This window comes from Primulina eburnea, chromosome 1 (assembly GCF_022965805.1).
Source record: "Primulina eburnea isolate SZY01 chromosome 1, ASM2296580v1, whole genome shotgun sequence".
Lineage (NCBI taxonomy): Eukaryota > Viridiplantae > Streptophyta > Magnoliopsida > Lamiales > Gesneriaceae > Primulina > Primulina eburnea.
In genome coordinates, this window is record NC_133101.1 from 21,888,860 (window position 1) to 21,902,070 (window position 13,211).

The 13,211-nt window shown below is 37.1% G+C and overlaps 1 long non-coding RNA gene across 1 annotated transcript; it reads right to left on the reverse strand.

Annotated features, from left to right (window-relative positions):
* Positions 1-728: 728 nt before the first annotated feature.
* Positions 729-8,190, reverse strand: LOC140829265 (uncharacterized). Its single transcript, XR_012117424.1, has 3 exons — positions 6,045-8,190; positions 5,219-5,322; positions 729-942 (listed from the first exon to the last, which is right to left on the reverse strand). It is a non-coding gene; the product is annotated as an uncharacterized lncRNA (long non-coding RNA).
* Positions 8,191-13,211: the final 5,021 nt, after the last annotated feature.

Sequence of the window (13,211 nt, forward strand, 5' to 3'; positions counted from 1 at the left end):
GGAGTCGATTCAGTGCCATAGTGTCCTAGGATGGGTCTCGAGGCGTTGCTCACCATTTGTGTAATCGAATTCGAAGAGTATAAGCTTTTAAGTCGGGGAGTCCAGTTTACTCGGCGCCCGAGCGTTAAATTTCAGTCCCCCGAGCGCCATTCTTTCTGTTCGAATGATTTTCCCCGTAACCTCGGCGCCCGAGCGGAAGTTTACTACCGCCCGAGCGCGGACCCTAGCGCCCGAGCGGTAAAGTTTCACCGCCCGAGCGTGACCCCTTCTGTCCAAATATTTTGTTCTTCCTTCTTTTCAAGTTCTAATAGTGGGTTCAGGTCTTTTATGGTTGGGAAGTGTTCACACGGCATCCTAGAGTTTGTTTCGGGGTTTGATGTCATGGTTAGTATGATTAAACGAGGTGAAGTCCCGAGGGATCTAGAATGTCATAAACTATTTATGCAATTCGGTGGTGAGCTCGAGTACCTACGTCTAAGTTATGCAAGTTAAGTGTTGAAATTCATGCTAGTTTGCAGCAGCGGCCCCAATTGAAATCCAACGAATCCCTCAACGCCAAGTAAGTATGTATGACGTGCAAGAAAATATTTTAAGTTTTTGAGGTATGCTAAATGTCTTGTGACCAAATTGAATGGGTTTGGAAGTCGGTTATAACTGCCGGAAAATGCGTGTTTGAATATTTGCGAAAAAAATTTAAATTTTTTTTGTAAAGTAAGTAAAATGCCTCATTCATAAAATAGACCGTTAAATAAAGTTTAAATGTTAAAAATAGCAGCGGAAGAAATTTTTTGTTTGGAAAAGAACAATTTAAGAATAATCCAACAACGGATAAACTGTTTGAGCATAAAAATGGTAAATGCTAAAATGAGGTGCTCGGGTTCCACTACTGCCGACCCAAGCTAGCTCACTGGTCCCCGCCCTCGGCCTCGGCACCATCAGTACCTACAACAATCAAGTCTAGTGAGTCTAAAGACTCAACATGCATATATCGTAAATAACGAGTAATTATAGTAAAAATTTAATGGGAGTAAAAATATCATGTCATGAGGCACAATGTGAAAATAACATATCATGAGCGATTATAATACGTGCATAACTGAACTGAAAGTCATAGTGAAAATGTTTGCTCCTTGGAGCCCTGTACTGAAATAGCCTGTAATAAATTTTCTGTTGAGATTATGGTCTACGCAAGTGGCCCCTGCACTGAAACTGACCGGTAACTGGCGACCGGATAATAAAATGCTCCCATGACCGGTAACTGGCGACCGGGTAAAATAGTAAACTTCTGATCAGACTATGCCACAGTATACTGGGTGGTACAAACTGAACTGACCGGTAATTGACGATCGGACCGGTAACTGGCGACCGGATTTAGCAATAATCCCATGATAGTGAAATGGCCACAAGCAATATCGCATAATCTCAAAAATGAACATTTTATATTTTTATGCACGTAATATAATTAAATGGCACAATTAAATATCCTGTAATAATTTACTGCTTGGATTGGATCGATCTCAGGCTCGTTGCAACCTAAATATGCCACAAAAAATATGCAATAGATGTATGGGACCAAACTATGCAAAAACATTCGAAAATGTGACAATTACACCGAACGACTTCGTATTTAATCATGACTCCAAACCAACCCGAGCCAACACTGAAACATCATATAGTCATGATTAAAATACGCTTAGATGATGAATTAATGCTCCTAAAATGATGCAAGTCGAATTTTAGGTGAATGGAGGCCAAAACATGAAACGATCTTTCGAGAGTCAATTTGGCACATCGCACCGTAAATTCTCGTGACCTCAAAAATGATCCGAATCACGAACGGCCAAAAACATGACCTTCCTAACTTGATGAGACACTGTCCAGTACAAGGCCATAGGCTAAAAGCCAACCAAGAACTCGAACGAGCCACTGAACCGTCACAGCAAGTTGTTGTCCAAAAATACAGCAGCTGTGCTTTAGTTTCTTGCGTAGGTTGCGAGGCTAATGGCCATTGGGGCTTGAACCACCGACCAAAACTCTTAAAAAAATCCCAAGGAATGATTTGAACCATGGCTAAGGGCCCTAGGCCAGCCACAATTCACATCACACCATAACTCCATCGAAAGTAACACCGGAGAGCACCCTAGCATGCATGTGGTGTCTTGCTTCGTTTGTTGTCTCGTGTCGTTCCAGTGGCCATTTGATTGACTATGGCACAATCTAGACATCTAGGAGCCTGGTATGAACCGTGGTTAGGGGCCATAGGCCAAACAAGATCCACACCATCCCTCAAAACCAAATGTTACACTTGCTGAATTCGTAAGGGGCGAAGGGTTGTTCTTGTTGTTTGATGTAAAAACCGATTCAACCATGGACCAAGCCTCAAAATGGTGACTTGGTCACGTCTTAGACATCACCAGGAGATGTTCTAACCATGGCTATAGCCCTTAGGGCAGCCAAGATCAGATCCATCAACCTTTGACATCAAACAAGAAAATCGATTGCAAATGGTGACATGATTGGGGAGTTGCTGTCATCTCGATTTCCAGCAAGCATGGGGGCTGAAATAATGGACCAAAGTGGTCCTTATCCATCCTATAACATGTCTAGATGTAGCCTTGGGAACCTGGAACCGAACCAATACCTGAAACCCACAAAACAAAGCAACCCGTGAAGAGTATCATGAAAGCCGAAAAATTATGCATGTTTTATTTCAAAATGTTCTTGACATATTTCGGTTTTCGCATGAAATGATGATCATGTAATATAAAAATAATGATAGTAGGACTTAATTGAAGAGTCAAGGAAGAATATATGCATGTCTGGTTTCATTTAAAAGAAAAACGAAAGAATGATACGATTCGGCGCGGAGGAGATGGAGTGATCTTCCTTCCTTCCTTCTACTCAATTTTCTCTCTAGTTTTCTCTAGTGCTAGCCACGATTTTCTCTCAAAATTACTCTGAATTTTGAGACTAGGGGAGGGGAATGGTGGTTAAGAGAGTGAGGAGAATGGGTGCAAAATATAGGGATAATGCAAGACCAAGTCTACTCTTTTTGAATTTTGAATTTGCTTGTTATCAAATGATTTTTTTGGAGGGATACAAGGGTGGAGTGTGGCCGATTTTTGCATGTCCAACAAGGCTAGGATAAGATTGATCATGCAATAAAATCAATTTAAATTTAAATACTATAATTATGCATGACTTATACGGAGTCAAAGTTACGGGTTCTACATCGGTGAACATGGCCGAGGACCTCTCCACCCCGTTAAATTATGAACGGGTTAGATCGTGGTTGGAAAGCGTTAAATTATGAACGGGGACCAACCAGCCCGTTAAATTATGAACGGGGATCTCATGTATGTGGCAGTGGATACGTCCTTATCAACCCAGTACTGTGGTTTGTCTGATCAGGCGGTTATTATGTATGGGTCACTTGCTTTGAAACATGCCTCTACGCAAAATGAAGTCATGTATGTTTAAGTATGATCAAGTATGCAAGTATGTTTATGAAAGCTTTTAAGTTATGGCACGTATATGTATGTATGCAAGTTCAAGTTCATTTTGCAAGTTCAAGCTTCAAGTACGTATGTCCTATTTTAAAGTTGCATGTGGTTTTTATTATGTACTGCTTGCTATTCCAGTTTATACGTGTTGAGTCTTTAGACTCACTAGACTTGATCGATGTAGGTGAGGATGCCTATGAGAAGACAAGAGGTGGGGACCAAGGAGCAGGCTTGGACTGAGCGGGAGGCTAGACCCGAGGACCGTCCACGTTATTTTAATATTTTTATGCAAGTTTAAAACACTCTGATTTTATTTTTTGATGAGAGATGTTCGGAGTAAGCTTTTCTTCTAACAAGATTTTTATTGATGAACGGATGATGTAGTGACGACCGTATTGATTTTAATTTCGTATTCAAGAAATTTTTAATTTTTCCGCAAATTTTAAGTAGTAAAAGTACGGTTCGTTACAAAAAGTGTGGGTAAGAGTAAACTTATTCATGGTAACTTCACCATTTAAGATGTTTTATTTGTTGAGAATCTGAAGTATAACTTGATTAGCATCAGTCAGTTATGCGATAATGGATTTTCAGTTCAATTTGACAAACATTTATGTTCAGTCAAAGATTCAACTGAAGAGGTCATCTTAACTGGCAAACATTGTAGGAACACTTACAAAGTCAGTTGGAATGATTAACCTTTTGCATCAGTTTGTTTCATTGCTTCTAAATCTTTTAAAAACTGGTTGTGGCATAAGAGATTGAACCATCTGAATTTTAAATCTATTGCATATCTGAATAATCATGATCTTGTAACTGGTTTGCCTAAAATGAAAGATAAACTTTGTTTAGCATGTCAGTTTGGTAAACAAGTAAGATCTTCCTTTAAGAACAAGGGTTGTAAATCTTCTTCCCGATGCTTAGAACTGTTACATGTGGATCTATTTGGTCCTATACCCGTCATGATTTTAGGGGGAATGAAATACACCTTGATGGTTGTAGATGATTTTTCAAGATTTACTTGGTTTATATTTCTCAAATCGAAAGACCAAACTGCTGCACAACTGATCAAGCTCTTTAAAAGATTACTAAATGGAAAATCAGTTGGAATTGATAGAATCAGGTCTGATCGAGGAACTGAATCATCAATCAAATTCTTTCAAATTTTTTAGAAAATACTGGAATTAAGCATGAGCTCTCAGCAGCTAGAACTCCTCAGCAAAATGGTGTAGCTAAGAGGAGAAATCGAACCCTTAAAGAAGCTGCTAGAACAATGCTTGCTGATTTTGGTATTTCTCAAAGGTTTTGGGCAGAGGCAGTAAACACTGCATGTTATACTCAGAACAAATCAATGATTAATAAGAATCATTTGAAGACACCTTATTAGATCTGGCATGGATGAAAAAGTGTGGTTTCTTATTTCAAAATATTTGACAGCAGATGTTTTATACTCGATAATGGCAAAAATTATTTAAAAGATTTTGATGCTAAATCTGCAGAGGGAATATTTCTTGGATATTCATCAGTCAGTAAAGCTTATAGAGTCTTCAACAAAAATACTTTAAATGTTGAAGAATCTATTCATGTTGTTTTTGATGAATATGTACTCACTAATAAGCCAACTAATCCAGTTGAGCTAATTGATAGATTTACAGATATCAGTTTGGAGGATGATAATAAAGAAGAAAATCATATCAATCGAAACATCCTTCAAACACCTGAACCAGAAGTTTTAGATCAACCAATAGAACATGGAGCTGCTCCTAACAATCATTTGGTGGAAATAGTGAAAATATTCAGTTACCAACTGATGCAGCAGCAACTGAAACCAAAGAAAATACTCAGTTGGAAACTGAAGCAGTTGTTAACTTGGATGCAACAAACATTGAACTCAGATGGAAGAAATCACATCCTCCAGAATTGGTGATAGGTAATCCATCTGACCCGGTAAGAACAAGAAATCAAATGCTTAATTTGTTCATTCATTCTGCTTTTATATCACAACTGGAACCAAAGAAAACTGACAAAGCTCTTGCTGATCCTAACTGGATAAATGCAATACAAGAGGAGCTAAATCAGTTTACCCATAACAATGTATGGAACTTAGTTCCAAGACCAGCTTGTAAAACAATTATAAGTACAAAGTGGGTATTCAGAAATAAACTGAACGAAGATGGTTCAGTTGCACGCAACAAAGCTATACTTATAGCACAAGGATATAGGCATGAAGAAGGAATTGACTATGATGAAACGTATGCACCAGTTGCAAGACTAGAAGCAATCAGTGTGACGTCTACTCGTTTTAAAAGTGCGGGAATTTTTTTTTATAAAGCTCACATTTTCGAAATAACATTTAAAAATGATCTTATATATTTGACAATAAAAATAGCGCAGTATAAAATAACCAAACTCGTCTAAAAGCATACATAAACATAAACGCATGAAAATCTTAAAATCATCAACATATGAAATGTATTCCTCTCCTCTCAAATCTCCTAAAACATTATGCGGAAAACATGCGGTCCTCGGGTCATGTCACCGTACCAGAGCTACCTACTCAGAGTTCAGCACCTCCAGTCTCCTCAACATCAAGCTCACCTGCATCACACACGTCTAGTGAGTCTAAAGACTCAACACACCTGTACCAGTAAATAACAAGTACTTATACGTAGCACACAACAGTGAAAAATAGCATAATCAACATACATTTCGTGTCTGCAGTAAAAATCGTATAAGTAAACGTGTCCTTTCAAAACATGGTAATAATCATAACATGTATCATCGTATCAGCATATATGTGCTAAATCATGTCATCATAAACGTATACATTTTCTTTTAATTGAATTCAGTTCATTAGTTATGACTTTCGTATCAGCTCTATCATATCAGCTCTATCGATGGATCCATCCACGTACAACCATGGTACCGGACGGCGAGGGACATCAGCGACAGCATTACCCGTCCACTGAGCCCGGGCCTCAGCTTTTCATATCTCATGTCATCGTATACATATATATCGTCAATCACAACCAATTCTCATCCTTCAAAAATCATCATAGTCACCACTTAATAAAACATGCATATACGTAACTTTTCCTTTAAACCAAGCATGCAAAATATTTATCATAATTGCGTAAAAATCGTAAGCATGATGCATAAAAATTTAAAATATCATAAATATGTGTGCTCAGGGTGTTTCCATATCCAAAATCTCACCCCGAGTGTAAAATGATCATGTTGCCCCTAGAAACCCAAAAATTATCGTTTTGCCCCTAGACGTAAAATTTAACTCTTTTGACATTTTTTTAATTCCATTGACTCTAACATATCCCAAATAATTATTTGAACCTACATTAAATTTCCTATATTTTTATTTGGCATAAATCTATGACTTTTAAATTAATCTTTAAATATAACATATTAATGCGTTTTAATCTCGAATTAAACCAAACCTTAGCATAAAATTCCCAAATTAAAAACTTATACTTCTAATAATTATTTGAGCTTAAATATAATTTTCCATAATTTTATTAAGCTTAAATCTAGGCGTTTCAATTAATTTTTAAATTAACGTTTCGTGCGGCGATTAAATCCCGAATAAATCCACAACTCATTATTTTGATCCAAAACTTACCAAAATCTTAAAAATGTCCCAAAAAATATTTAAAAGTGTTCTAGACGTAAACTCGAGTCTATTTCAAAACTTAATCGATTCGTTTTAAAAATTGGACCGGGGTTCCGGTTTTAACCCGAATCGACTCGAAATTAAACCAAATTTTTCCCACATTTTTTACCAATATTAAAGCACTCATTACAGCCTTTAAATCCTTCACATTAAGCTCCTAATTCTTGGCCAAACCTACAGCCCTCCATCAATTCTCGGCCACCCCAACTTGCCTCATCATTTATCCAACACATGGCTCCACCCCTTCATTCCTTTGGTCCAATCTTCTACCACCATATGTCAGCCTTTAAAGCTCACAATTAGGACCTTAATGACCCTTCTAAACTAAGCCAAACCTACACTAAAAGCTTCTGCACCAGCACGTGCAGAAACCAGCCGAATTGTCACCTCACGAAGCATACTCAAACAACTCCCACATCCAACGCTCAAGCGGCTTCTCGTCTTGTCCCAGCTGTGTTCGAACTCCCCCCTTGACGGTGGCTCAGACCCCTCATGATCTGTTCCAGGTCTCGAGATGTCCTTGCACAGCGTTGACTACCCCAACAACCGATCTACTCCTCAAACTTCCGATCCCGCCTACTCTTGATCGTTCATCGACTAAAATTTAACACACCTCAACCTCAGCCATTAGACATCATAACCAAGACCTTAACAACACTCAGCAACCCCTCGGCAGTCCCCTTTACATCAAAAGACAAATAAAACGTGAGCACAACAAGAAACATGAAATAAAAATATGCCAAACTCACACCGAGACACACATATGCATAGATCGAAAGTTTTTTCATGTATTATACAATCATCAGCATATAAAATGAGTGTGATGCGTAAAACATGATACAAGGCGTGCCTTATATGAATTCCAAGCAAGAACGTCGAAGAACAGGTGTCGGTAGAAGCGCCGGAGAATTTTTCTTGAAAGAAAACACCTTGGCCGATGGAAGTTTGGTGTTGTACTACTGAAATATGAGAGAAATGAGTGGAGGTGGGGAGGTGTAGGCTGATTTAAAGAAATAATAGGTTTAGGGGATGATTAGGTATTATTTAAATATTTAAATAATAGATAATGAGCCTTATATTGTTTAATTAAAAGTTAAAAATGATTTTAAGCCTAACAAGCATAAAAGTAGTTCCACTAAATCCAAACAAACTCTCGAAAAATATTACGTGTTGGAAAGTTTTTGAAAATAATAGCCGAACCCTCAAAAAGTTCTCCGATTCGCTAAAATTTGCGTACAGTTAAAAATTAAAATCATGCGAGTAAAAATACCCAATAAATCCTATTTTTTGAAAATACCTTTAAAACATATTAAATTAATTAATGAAAATTTATCATGTAATTAAAATAATTTTCTTGAAAATTTCTCGGTTTTCGTTCCTCGTTCGGGCGCGAAATGAAACTTAAAAATATTTAATGCATGAACATTTAAAATTTCATGAAATAAATACTACCACAATAGTAATGCATGAAAATAATTAAACACAAATTAATAAAATAAACATGCATTTTATGCTTTAAAAGAATTTAATAAAATACCAAAGAAATTTAATAATTTACATGCATGTGGTTCACGTGGACTTTTCGATTTTTCGGGACGTTAAAATCAGAATGTTCCTTGCCTATGCATCCTACAAGAACTTTAAAGTCTATCAAATGGATGTCAAAATTGTATTTCTGAATGGAAAGTTGCAGTAAGAAGTTTATGTTGAACAACCTCCACGTTTTATCAATCACTCTTTTCCTGATCATGTCTATCATTTGAACAAAGCTTTATATGGTCTTAAACAGGCTCTAAGAGCTTGGTATGAGACACTTTCAAAATTCTTAACTGATCATGATTTTACTGTTGGATCAGTTGACAAGACATTGTTCAAATTTACTAAAAATGATCTTTTTTTACCTGTGCAAATATATGTTGATGATATTATCTTTGGGTCAACTAACCCCAAATTATGTGAGAAATTTTTCAAGTTAATGCAGGAAAATTCGAGATGAGTATGATGGGTGAACTAATATTTTTTCTCGATCTGCAAGTGAAACAACTGGATACTGGTATCTTTATCAGTCAGACTAAATACAGCTGAAGAAATTTGGCATGGAATCATGTTCAGCTGCAAGTACCCCATGAGTTCATCAGTTAAACTGGACAATTATCAAGGAGAAATATCAGTTGAGACGACACTCTACAGAGGTTTAATAGGTTCATTATTGTACATAACTGTTAGTCGTCCTGATATAGTATTTGCTGTTTGCATGTGTGCTAGATTTCAAGTAAATCCTAAGTAATCGCATTTTACAGTTGCCAAAAGAATTTTAAAATATTTAAAAGGCACTCAAATGTGGGATTATGGTGCGCTAAAGACTCTTCTTTCAATTTAGTTGGATATTCAGATGCAGATTATGCAAGATGTAATCTAGATCGTAAAAGCACCAGTGGATCTTGTCAGTCTCTAGGAGACAGACTGATCTCATGGCTCAGCAAGAAGCAAACATCCATAGCTACTTCCACAACTGAAGCATAATACCTTGCTGCTGGAAGCTGCTGTGCCAAACTGCTCTGGATTCAGCAACAACTAAAGATTATGGAGTTGATGCTCAAGAATCTCCTATATTTTGTGACAATACAAGTGCAATTGCGATTACATACAATCCAATTCTTCACTAAAAGACCAAGCATATTGATGTCAGGCATCACTTCATCAGTGATCATGCTCTGAAGAAAGCTATCAGACTAGAATATGTGTCAACTGAACAACAAGCAGCTGGCATTTTCACCAAACCATTGCCAGAGACTAAGTTTTCTCAATTTTGCAATATACTTGGTTAAATTGATTTATCTTAATCAGTTTTTTTGCTGCTTTGTCAATTACTGTTCATTCAGTTCGTCACTTATCAGTTTGAATTTATCAACTGATGTCGGTTGAACATTTAGTAGTTACAATATTCAGTTCATTAACTGTTTCTCAACTGATGTCAATTAGTCTTTTATCTTTTACTATATCCAATTTGTTATATATTTATCAACTGATGAAAGTTCAGTTTTGCAGAACGATAAAGAGACAACTACGATGATACAAATCAGACCTCATTAAGAATAAAATCGAAATCATACAACATCATTCAGTCTTGCTCTACAGCATTTTCCAGTCATTTAACCAATTAATCAGTTCTTGGCAACGCAGCTCTCTGAAGGACTCTAAAGAAAAGATCTTCTCAAGCTGATGCCACTCTTTTCCACATCAGAATATGAAACAGAACTGCATCAGAGGCAAGCTGTGAAATGTGAGAAACGTTAGAACGCCTGAAGTATTTTCTTGCTACAGCTCTCTGCTTGGTACTAGGAACTAAGTCGTGTCTTCGAATCAACTAAAGATCGTGAACTTTAACCCAAGAAGACATGACCTTCCTCCAGACATATTCTTCGATGTTTTTCTTCAATTGAGGAAATCTTCTTGATGCAACTGAGTTATGAGTTCGACTGCAGGCATATGAAACGATCAAATTAGACATTGTGAACTGTTGTTTATCTAACATATCTTTTTCTTATTTAATAGACAGGTTACATTCGATAGTGAAGAAGATGAAGAGACTCAAGTCAAATGAACCAACCTTTGACTTATTCAGAATGATTTTTTTCTTAATTTTTTCTCCTAAATCTATGCATTTATTGAGGGGGAATGTCGATTTTAAATGTTAACTGAGAAGACAATAGTTAGTGGTCTTCAACTGAACTGACTGGGTTTTCAACTGGTCATTCAGTTATGATCTAACTGATCTTCTCCGATAAGTTAACTAATAAATCGAATAATATTCTATATTAAATGATGTGACTGTTTGTCGAAGCATTTATTGTTGTCTTTCAACAAATAGTATCTCGAAACGTGGACTCACATAATCCATTCATTTTCTATACACGTTTCTACCGCACGTACACACATTTTTAAATTCAAATTTCCTGGACTGACATGTGTCCAATAATTTGAACAGTCATGTACATAAATACTATAACCCGCTTCATTTCAGTTTTCTTCTTACGCGCACATTCGAGCATCCATAGCAAATTTTCACTCTAAGCATATTTTCTCGCAGAATCTCAAGCTACTCCAATGGCCAACCAAATTCTTGCTCATGTAATGAATGCAATGTCTATCGATTTTGATTCTATCTTCACTGTGAAAGACGAAGAAGTCAAAAATGTCTTTCTGAAACTAGAAGCAGCTATATTGAAATCATTCTTGAGATTATCTTCCCAAGAAATTTACAAGAAAGAGATTCAGGATATCTACTCCAGCGGCTATGTTACACAAGATGGAAGCATAGCGACTACTGTAAATGGTCAGTTGATTATCATTGAGAAGGAATTCTTCTACAATCTTTTCTCACTGCCTTCTGATGGACTAGCTAATCTTGGTGAAGTCAAGTCATTAGATATTGAGGAAATTCAAACCCTACTCTCTGCTGATGGTCGGAAAATCAAGGTTTCCGATCCAAAGAAGGAACTGAAGCCAGAAGTACAACTGCTGGCAGATATAGTAGCAAAGGGCCTTTTGGCAAAAGCTGAATCCTTTGCTGCGCTGACTTTGGAGAAGTGTCAGGCCATAACTGTTATTATGGCTGGTCAGAAGATGAACTGAAAGAACATCATCAACAGCATTCTGAGAAACATGTTCAAATCTTCCAAGCAGTCAAAAGGTTTTGCAGTGCAGCTCAGCTATTTGTTCAAAGTTCAAGGGATGGTAACTGATGATTTTGAGAAATCATCAAAACTGAAAATCTTCAATGTCAAAAATGTCATGCCTCCCAAGCTAAAACTAGATCGAAAGAAGCTACAAACGAAAGTTGCTCATCTGTGACAAAATTTTGATCCTAGCAATCCCACTGCATTCATTGATAAATTAGTGTATACCCAACTGGAAACGGATCTTATCGGATTACAAGGAGAAATCAAACAATGGGAAATGGATCTAGAGCTGATCATTCTAGCAGCCTCCCAAGAATTCTCACCAGAAGAGCCAACTGAACAACCAGCTCAAGAGCCCTTAAAGAAAACCACTGCTGATCCAAAGCTCTATTCTGACGCTGAATTGTCTTTTGCCAATCTGGATGAGGTCATTGAATCAGTTACTTCTGAAATTCAGCAAGAAACTTCCAAGTCAGTTGAAGATGTTATCTTAACTGAGGAACCATCAGATCAGCCGATTCATACTGAAGCTCCAATAGATCCCATTTTTGTTGAAAAACCAGCTGATCAGGCCGACATCTCTGAATATCTGGCTGACAAAGCTATTTTTGGAGTAACTGACAAGCCAGTTCAGTCAATTGTCATGATTGAACATGCAGTTTTTGAACAACTGAACATGTTATTTTTGCTCAAACATAAGAGACTCAGCTGCCCACAGTTTTGACTTAAGAAGTATCAGCTGACAAACTAGTTGATCAGCAAACTGAAGAGCCAGTTGATCAACAAACTGAAGAACCAGTTTTGGAACCATCTATACAAGAAACCGAACATTTGATTGTCTCAGTTGAACATCAAACTGAACTACCTTCTACTACTTTGGATCTTCCATCTGTCTCCTCTCCTCCCCAGCTTCAACAAGAGCGCACAACTGAAACTATTTCAGAAATTTTGGAGCATGAAACTGAAGCAACTGACGACACCATGGTCGTGTTTACTCAACAAGAAAGGTTGCATAGTCCAGAATCTTCCAGAGTTCAGTCTCCTCAAATTCTGATACAAAGGCTCTGTTTGAAGAAATTCCGACTATTCAGCACAACCTAAACAATATGGTGAATGTGATTTCTGCTATACAGTCGACTCAGCTTGTACATTCATTGAATCTAAATTCTAACCATGAATTTACTTCGAACAGACTAGATCAGCTCAATCAGCATGTAAATGATCTCTATACTCAGATGGATGAGATCAAGAAAGAACTGTCGACTGAATCCCATTTTCAGACTCAACATCTAGTTGGCAAACGATTTGATTCTCTGCAAAGCTCAGTTAACAAAAAGATTGATT